This window comes from Palaemon carinicauda, chromosome 2 (genome assembly GCF_036898095.1).
Source record: "Palaemon carinicauda isolate YSFRI2023 chromosome 2, ASM3689809v2, whole genome shotgun sequence".
Classification (NCBI taxonomy): Eukaryota; Metazoa; Arthropoda; class Malacostraca; order Decapoda; family Palaemonidae; genus Palaemon; species Palaemon carinicauda.
The window spans coordinates 107767215-107777214 of NC_090726.1; positions in this window are offsets into that span (position 1 = coordinate 107767215).

Consider the following 10000-nt stretch of genomic DNA (forward strand, 5'->3'; position numbering starts at 1 on the left):
TGCTCTTCGCACTGGGTCTGTCACTATTGCAAACTGGAGAGAGTTCAGAGCTCCTCACTGTTAGCGTCTTGGAAATCTGACTGATTACCAGAGTCTCTTCACCGACCCTGCAATCTCCTTTTACATTCCCAATGGATTTTTAGCCATAGAAGCCTTTGAGCTGGAGAGAATCGAGACTTCTTGAAGCTTATCTAGCATCCACGATGTTCCGGGAACTGGTTCATTTCCTTGGATGTTCTTAGACCAGTCACTTCGGGTGCTGCCCACCCCAGCCTCTCGTCCAGGTACATTGTTGCCTGAACCATTTTTAGGCTTGGTTTTTGCGCGACTGTGTCGCCAATCCTGTGAAGATACTTAGGACTGTGTCTAGTCCGACAAGTATCTTTCCTAGGATATACGTTACCCTCTGTATCTTGAATCCTAGATAGGAGGGGAGGGGGTGACTGACTGGAAGTTGCCAATAGACACCTTTCAGGTCTGACAAGACTACGAGCACCCCTTTTTGAAACAGGGCCCTTATGTTCAGAAGGATTGACATTCTGAACTTGCTGTTTTATTTGAACTTGTTGAGTGGCCTTCCCGGGCCTTCCCTGGAATTCGATGGACTATAGTTTTGTCACCACCTGTATGCTCTAGAGCTCTAATGTATACTCCTCCAGGAGGGTTTTGGATTGTAGGAAGAGTTGAGGAAATGATGGTGGAGACATGTCTACCTCCCATCTTAGTCCCATCTTGATTAGGCCTTGGACCCAAGGATCGAAGGACCAGCGATCCTGAAGGAACCTCCCTCATACCAGAAGCATCTCTATGGTTCGAATGATCAGTAGGTTTATATATTCGACCACCTGCCTGTGGCACCGCGGTCATTGCAGCTGTGGGATGTTGTTGAACAGCCCGAGGTATATATCCAGATTTTTCCGTCTTCCTTTTAGGTTGGGGACCCACAACCGTGGAAGACTTTCTCTTTGAAAGAATGCCCCACTTTTGGAGAAGTCCTATGTTCTACGTGGTGACGTTCTTAATCACTTTTCTAACTATCTTGTCTGGGAAGAGGTCTTTACCCCAGATGTTGGAAGATATTAGCTTCCTTGTTTCGTGTTTCACTGTTGCGGCAGCGAACACAAACTCCCTACATAAAGGCATAAAGTTCTTTTACTAAGGTAGCCATATGCATTTTGGCTAAGACCATGAGCATGTCTGGGGTATTTTGATGGGTTGAACACAACTCCATGTAGTTTTGTAAGGATAGGGAGGCTGCAAGTCTCTCCTTTGTCTCTTGTTCATTAAACAAGAGAAACTTGGATAGTTTAAGGAGATTCTCGTTAAACTGTCGACTGGCGACATCCGCATCTAGTCTTCCTACTGAAAAGGTTAAGTGGACTTCCTTCCAGTCCTTCTCCTGTCTGGGAAAGGCAAGTAGCAGAGGCTTGCACTCCTCGAGTACAGGACATGGTCTACCTGCCTCCACTGCCTTGACAAAAGATTTGAATGACTTCCCCGTAAAGGGGAATGAAATTGAAGCAGGAGCAAGAAAGGAAGGGTGCCTGTTACCTAGTGTGAATACCTTCGTCATCGAGTAACCTGCCTTTTTCAGGCGATTTGACAGGATAGCCCGTGCCTTATCATGGTCGAGAATCATGACCTCCTTCGATTTCGTTCCTTTTCCTGACATTGGTTTATACTTCAGTCGAACGTAACAATTAGGGAAAGCGTCAAAGCTTGGCCAAAACTGGGTTTTGTCCAAAGGAACAGCACCCATCTTCTCCGAAATGTAAAGTTTGCCGTTTAGAATCGGCATCAGCTCCGCAAACCTCCAGGGATAGGTTTTGGAGCATGTCGGAAGGTCTTGTATGACCCTTGGGGAGCGACAAGTGGAGCTTCACAGTGCTCTATCTTGCATTTTGCTTCCTGTCTTTTGTCTTGTTTGCGAAAGTTTTCTATTAGATTATTCACTTGGGCCCATAATTGGTCCTTTCCATCTAATAGAGGGGTAGGAGGTGAAGATGTCGATGCCAATGGCTCTAGAGCCGGCACAGACGGAAACAATTCCGGCACGACATTCTCCCCTTCTTCCCGTGGGGGCTTCCTGCCCTCCGTCCCAAAGGCTGTCTGGCCGTCTGGAGAGGTGAATCGTGCCTGGGGCACCAAAATTTCCTCATTTGCTTTCGGAAATAGTAGATTATGCATCCTATCATTAGGTAGGTATGGTCCCGGAGAGATTTTCTGGAGGCCTCTCACCCAGTTGCGTAATTTGTTACGAGCTGTATCCCTAGACTCTATCGACTTGGGATTCTCGAAACCCTCGGACATTAAGGTCCGACATACATTGCAAACCTGCGAGTTCCAATAATGTAGGGTTTCAGAAATAACATTGCAGGGGGCATGAAACCTGCATGCATTATGACCGTAAAAACACTTACTCTTGATATTGCAGGACACTGCAACACATGTCATCTGGGGTTCCTCCTGTAAAGAAAGGAAAGCCAAATGAGTATACAATAGATTGTCTCACTGACAAGCAATATGTAAAAGTCATCTTTTAACTAAAATAGCCTAGGATAATAAGCTAGAAAGGGATAGTAGGAAACACATACTTGCGTATCCCCTGCAAACAAATGCTGTTACCTCAGTATTAACTATAACGAGATTCCTTTATCAAGGGAACTCCAACGAAAGTGTTCTAACCCCTAGGGGTAGAGAAGTGAACAAATCACTGCCCCTTTATATTCTTAACACTGTGGGGTAAGGATGACTGATTTCTAATCAGATTATTGAAGGAATTCTATTCTTTCAATATAGGAATGGTACCAGCAGAAGCCTGCACAAAGATACCCAAGATAATTTTGGAAAATTATAGGCTACTGTATAATATATACCATAGTTTTCTGTTTGCAGTATGATCTATCAAAAAAAACATACTGGCTACTGTATAGTCATATACTGTGTTCTACCCGGCATATTGCCGGCAAGGTTAGCACCAGGGACAGTTCAGCTGTGATGGTGGCCGGCAGCTCGCCTGCCGCCGGCTGTCGCCAGCTTACCGGCTGTCGGCCTACTAAGTACTAGGAAGAATAAAAAGACATATATTTGTGTATCCCACCCAGCACATTTTCTTTGATCTCCCTTACAATATTAAATCATGGAGCTTCTTGATCAGGGAAACTCAAGGATAAGGGTTCTACCCTTTTAGGGTTAGAACTGTAATACCACCAGCCCTTTAAATATTTAATATTACAGAGTAAAAGAAAACTGATTTCTAATCAGAATATTGAAGAAATTCTATTCTTTCAATATAGTAATGGTCTCAGCAAACACCCGGGCAAGGATACCCAAAATATATTGGAAAATAACTACTAGTATAATATATACAATAGTTTTCTATCTGCAGTGTATCCTATACTGCAAATATACTGACTACCTGTATAAACACATACTGTAATTCAGCCGGCATATAGCTGGCATAGCTAGCTCTGCTGGCATAGCCAGCATTCTAGCTAAAGGGAGAGAGACAACATGGAGTGAAGGCTGCTTTATTACTGTGTATGTATACAGTAATTAAGGATGTAAAAGTATAATTTACTACCTTTCTCCAGAAAGAAGGTTCAAATGGAAGGGGAGAATGTAACATTTAGGCTTCCATCCAGCCACAGTACTATCGCCAGCAGAATCCAGCCGGTACCTAGCTGGCTGGCTAGCCCCCAGCAGCGCTAGTACAGTCGGCGTGCTGCCGACTGAGTCAGCACCTATCTGTGCCAGCCTGGCCGGCCTACCGCTGGACAGAGTAATACCCCGATAACAGAACTTGTGGCCAGCAGTCCAAGGGAAAACTGAAGAACCTAGTGACATAAGGGACTTCCCACCCACAACCATCATGGCTGCCGGCAGCCGTCATGGCTGCCGACAGATGGCATGACTACTAGCAGCTTGCATAGCCGCCGGCAGTCATCATAACTGCCGACGATATGTAAAACACAAGATCGCCGGCACCCAACATGGCCGCCGGCAGTTGTCATGGCTGCCTGCAGCTGACATAGCCGCCGACAGCCGGACAACAGCTGCAGAGAGGGAGTCTAGCCGGTCCCCGTAACCCACCGGCAATGGTGAGGTAGCAGAACGCTGGCTCAAAGAAAGGCAATGGCTCTGCCATCATAAAAGAACAGAGGGGGAGGGAAAAGAGTCCTGAATGAGGTGTGAAGGAGCCGGCAAATGCCGGTCCTACACACCCTTGAGAAACTCTGTTTCAGTATTGGCGCCATCCTAGGTGGCAGGAGAATCATCTATTCTCCCACCTAGGGTCTGCCAATAGAGTTAAATGGCCGGCAGCAGTGCCGCCTCCTCTCAACAGGGGAGAAACAGAGTTCCAGTGCCAGCGTCATCCTAGGCCTCACGAGTTTAACTCCTCCTCAGCCTAGGGTCTGCAAGCACAGGACTAGTCTACTAGGCCACAGGGAGAAGGTGGCGGCATCATACAACCACTTCAGGTGTAGCCTAGGGAGGGCTAGCCTCCTAAGTTGGCAGCCTAGCCGGCAGGTGAATGACTATTCACCCTGCCGGCCGACTGTCGGCACAAGACTAAATACTCTGAGGTTCTGACCGAATCCAAAAACCAGCCAACTGCGGTTAAGGGAAGAGACAAAAAACCCTAGGCTAGTCATGCCTTAATGAAAACTCGAGGCACGACCCACTATGGTTGTAGCCTAAGGCTACACTCAGAGGGAATAGAGATTACCCTTGAATCTCTACTAGAAAAGTGTATCTGTTATATAATAATTCTAGGAGTTATCTATCTCCGATGAATCGATAACCAATGCACGAGGGTAACAGGGGAAATGTCGAAAGTATACTATGCTGCCTAGGTTATGTTACCTAGGCAAGACGAGATCTCGGTTACCTAAATCACCGAAATTCTGACATATACGATCGACATAGAAAAAGGAAAATTATGCATATAATATCTCTACAAGTATAAATTGCCTAAATAGCTTCCGTAAATAAATTATTAATGCTATTTATACCGGGAATGTCATTCTACTAACTAAATAACACATGCCTAATGAACGACAGCACCCATGGCTCCTCCGGTAACAGGCCTAGCTCCTAAACACAATAAATTACTCAAATTTCACTGTGAGACTGGAGCTAAATTAGACACATTGTAAATATTCAATACTTAACTTTCCAGAGGCGAAAAAAGCTGGAGATTGCATAATAATCCTTGAAAAACGATAGAAATTGTCAGATCAACAGGGAACACCACCGTCCTAAATCGCTACAAAATTAGGAATGTCCGCCATCTTGGATATGGCACTGTTGTGATACTCAATAGTAGTATGGGAACTAGGGTAATCTTGATACGGCTCCCCTTCTAATTCTGCCACTTTCCCCCTCAAAGCGTAAACGCTATTAGGGGTGCAGATTGCTATGTGGCGTGTCAAGAATACGTCCTCTGATCTTATGCGAAATCCTTAAGAGAAAATTGCTGGATATTCGCGCCAGGAGTAAAAATTCTGGAGACATAAAGGTAAAATTCTCTGGGAATATCACTGTAGTACAAATCTCCATTAGAAAGCTAATTATAGGAACTTCCATCAGGAGGACATGGCCATCTCACCCAAACATAGATTTTTCACTTCGCTCAAAATCCGTTAAATAGATATGATATATATATAATATAAACATATGTATATATATATAATATATAATATATATATGTATATTTATAATATATATAATATATGATATATATATATTTATATATATTTATATATAAAATATATAATTTATATAATATATATAATATATATAACATATATATAATATATATATATAATATATATAAAATATATATATAATATATATATATTACATATATGAAATATACATATAACATATATATATGATATATATGTAATATATGATATATATATTAAATATTATATATGTATATATATATTATATGTAATATATATGTAATATATATGTAATATATATATAATATATATATGATATATATAATATATATAATATATAATATATAATATATAATATATATAATATATATAATATACTGTATATATAATATATATATATATATATATATATATATATATATATATATATATATATATATATATTATATAATGTATAATATATAAATACATATAATGTATATACAAATATGATATATATATATATATATGCAGAAGAACCACAGGGAAAAGGAAAATACAGAATATACACTTGAGTCCTGACTAGTTTCGTGATACTTCCTCAGAGGACTGATTTATTGAGAGAGGTTTCTTACAATTTATAGGGAAAGCAAAAGTACGAACATACATATAGAGATTTAGAGAACAATGACACTCCCTTACCCGCTACCTGGGCTTGACTCAGGTGTGAGGAGGTGGAGTCCGCAAGCTCGTTAGACACCTGCTAAAAAGGGTCATTTCTAGTGGCGGGTATATTCTTGTTTTCTTCTTATTTTACTTTCATTACAGTTATTTATATGTCAATGCGGTAGCCTTATCTATATAAATACATAAGCAAAACATACACAAAAATACAAATACATACACATATATACATATATATATATATATATATATATATATATATATATATATACATATATATATACACACATACATACATATACATATATATACATATATACACACATACACATACATATACATACACATACACATATACATATATATACATACATACAGATACAAATACATATACATATACATAAATACTTACACATACACATACATATACATACACATACATATATACATATATATACACATACATATATACATATATACATATATACACATACATACCTATGCATATATACATTTATATGTATACAACATTAATATCATTAACATATAATCATGTATATATCAATACTTATATCTAGCATAACACTATATAGTGCCAATATACTTATGCATACTATATAAAATAATTGTTTCCTTTAATGAATGGTAGCTTAGGTCTAAATATTAATTTCACACCGACGTTAATTATTCACAATACATTCAATTCTACATTAAGTGGTTAATGTTTTTTTATATAATTTACAAATCTCTTTACATATAAAGGCGTCGAGTTTATACATTCCATGACCAATATTCAAGTTGTTTTCAAAGGTTTCTTTTATGAAACTGGACTCTATGATGTTTCTTTCTACTAAGTTATTTGAATGAACCAATTTCTTTGCACCTGACCAATTAATAGGGTGATTTTTATCTCTAACGTGGGCAAAGAGTGCATTATTATCTTGAGCATACCTGACACTTTTCTTATGTTGTTCAATTCTCTTTTCTAGGGCTTTACCAGTTTGACCAATATAGTATTTTTCACAAGCATTGCATGGAATACGATATACACATCCCTTGGTAATGTCAGGAGAATTCTTTATTAAGGCTGTTTTTATTGTATTTTTACTCTTAAATGCTACATTTACATTGAAATTTTTTAACAGTTGGGGAATTTCTTTAAATGAATCACAATAAGGTAGTACAAGTAAATTTTGTGTGTTATAGTTTTTTCTGTTATCATTACCGAAAAAAGTCTTTTTTGCTGTTCTTAGGGCATCATCTAACACAATTTCAGGATACTTTAGTTTTTTACCTATTGTTCTAATACCATTTATTTCGTCATCAATATATTCAGGGCTGCAGACTCGGAATGCTCTTAAAAACATAGAAGTAAATACAGATTTCTTAACTTTGTTGCCTTGGTTTGAGTAATAATGGACATATGCCGAGATATTCGTTGGCTTTCTGTATACACTGAACTTGAGACTTCTGTATACACTGAACTTGAGACTATTATTACATCTATGTATGCGACAATCCAAAAAAGGTAGGGTACAATTATTCTCCAGCTCCATAGTGAAATTTATTGATGGTACCAAACTATTCAATCTAAGAAGAAAGTTATCTAAATTTTCATTTCCTGGCCACACACATATTATGTCGTCAATATATCGAAACCATTTTACATTATTAGGTATGATGTTATTTACGATTCTGCTTTCAAAAAATTCCATATATAGATTGCTAAATACTGAGGATAAAGGGTTTCCCATAGCCATACCAAAAGTGTGTGCATAAAATCTCCCATTGAATTCAAATTTACAATCTTTTATACATAATTTAATTAATTCTATTAAAGTGTGTATGGAGAATGGTAGATTCAATTGTCTATTATCTAATGTTTCAGATAAAAATTCCAACATGTCATCAATAGGTACTTTTGTGAATAGTGAGACTACATCAAAACTGACAAGCCTACAGTTTCGTGATACTTCCTCAGAGGACTGATTTATTGAGAGAGGTTTCTTACAATTTATAGGGAAAGCAAAAGTACGAACATACATATAGAGATTTAGAGAACAATGACACTCTCAATAAATCAGTCCTCTGAGGAAGTATCACGAAACTAGTCAGGACTCAAGTGTATATTCTGTATTTTCCTTTTCCCTGTGGTTCTTCTGCATCTGAGCATCACGTTTTCCTATGATTTTTACGCATAAATGGATACCACGTACTCCTTCCAGACTTTCTGTAAGACTTTCCCTATCTTGGTATATATTATTAGAGAATTTACAGACGCCCTCACACGCGCCCATACTACTAAAGAACACCTGCGGTTTCTTCGTGAATGCTGGGAGGAACAAGTCATTCCGAAATGCATGATAACGAAGTCCCTATTGGAAATAGAAGATCAACCATTTGGTGATATACAGAGAAGTATATTAGAAAAGCATATAAATTCAATGAAAATTAAAAACCGAAGAGCGTTTGAAGACCTAACAAGAAAAAGGAGACATTTTGAAGCCTCAATACCAACGGATTGGAAAGACTCACTTCGAGGTTTCTGCTATGGAGAAATGAACGAAAAAGTGTATAGAAAACTCAAACAAAAGCATGACACGAAACTCAATGTACTGATAGAAAGCAGCCCGTGGACTACAAACGTTAATCCAGAATGTGTGGTTAATTTGTCAAATAAAATTCTAGATAAAAATGTGAAGTGTGCCTTGGGATACGGTTTAAATTTCTCGATGTCATCAAGTGCAGTGAATAGTGAAGAAATTACAAATGGAGTGTGTAACCTGGAGAAATCCAGTGATATTTCTGTAGAAGAAGTAAATATGATTAAGGGTATTATATACAGCAATATGAAAAAACCAGTGGTTCCAAATTGCCCAAAAAGATTCAAGAGAGCAATTGCCGAATTGAAGCAAGATAGAAATATTAAGTTGACAAAAGCCGATAAATCTGGAGCACTGGTAATCTTGAATAAAAATGATTATATAGAAAAAATGGAAAACCTCTTGAGTGATGAAAACACATACATGGAATTAAGAAAAAATCCAATTGAGTTTGTGAATAGTAGTTACAACAAAAAAGTGAAAGAGTTATTAAAAGGGAATGAAGATCTGATAAAAAAGGTTTGTACAATATCACCAACATTGCCATATATGTATGGAACTATTAAAACTCATAAGCCAAATTATCCAGCTAGGCCAATAATTAGCTCTGTAGGTTCAGCAGCATATAAATTATCTAAGTACCTTGTGAATATCCTCAATCCTTTAGTTGGCACCATCTCATATTCAAATATAAAAAATAATGTAGACTTGATTAACAAACTGAATGAAGTACAGATCAACAGTACCTGTAGGCTTGTCAGTTTTGATGTAGTCTCACTATTCACAAAAGTACCTATTGATGACATGTTGGAATTTTTATCTGAAACATTAGATAATAGACAATTGAATCTACCATTCTCCATACACACTTTAATAGAATTAATTAAATTATGTATAAAAGATTGTAAATTTGAATTCAATGGGAGATTTTATGCACAAACTTTTGGTATGGCTATGGGAAACCCTTTATCCCCAGTATTGAGCAATCTATATATGGAATTTTTTGAAAGCAGAATCGTAAATAACATCATACCTAATAATGTA